The 325-nt window shown below is 24.0% G+C and overlaps 1 long non-coding RNA gene across 1 annotated transcript in view; it reads left to right on the plus strand.

The window, feature by feature from the left end:
• Positions 1-325, plus strand: part of LOC116705681 (uncharacterized) — a 19480-nt gene that overhangs the window by 929 nt on the left and 18226 nt on the right. The gene's annotated exons all lie outside the window — the stretch shown is intronic.

Genomic DNA, 325 nt, shown 5'->3' on the forward strand with positions numbered 1-325 from the left:
CTTACTCAAGTAAATGTAACGGAGTAAATGTAACTCGTTACTACCCACCTCTGCTCATTTACTTTATTAATCACTTAATTACTTACTTTATTAATCACTTACTCACTTACTTATTTATTACTTACCTTTTACTCACTTATTTACTTATCTTTTTACTCATACTCACTTACTCACTTATTTATTATTCACTTACTTTATTACTCACTTAATTACTTACTTACTTTATACCTAATTTACTTATTTACTTGCTTTATTACTCAATTACTTATTAACTTAATTACTTCATTTGTCATTTGTTCAATTCAATTTTATTTATAGTATCAAT

Source organism: Etheostoma spectabile, chromosome 17 (assembly GCF_008692095.1).
Source record: "Etheostoma spectabile isolate EspeVRDwgs_2016 chromosome 17, UIUC_Espe_1.0, whole genome shotgun sequence".
Lineage (NCBI taxonomy): Eukaryota > Metazoa > Chordata > Actinopteri > Perciformes > Percidae > Etheostoma > Etheostoma spectabile.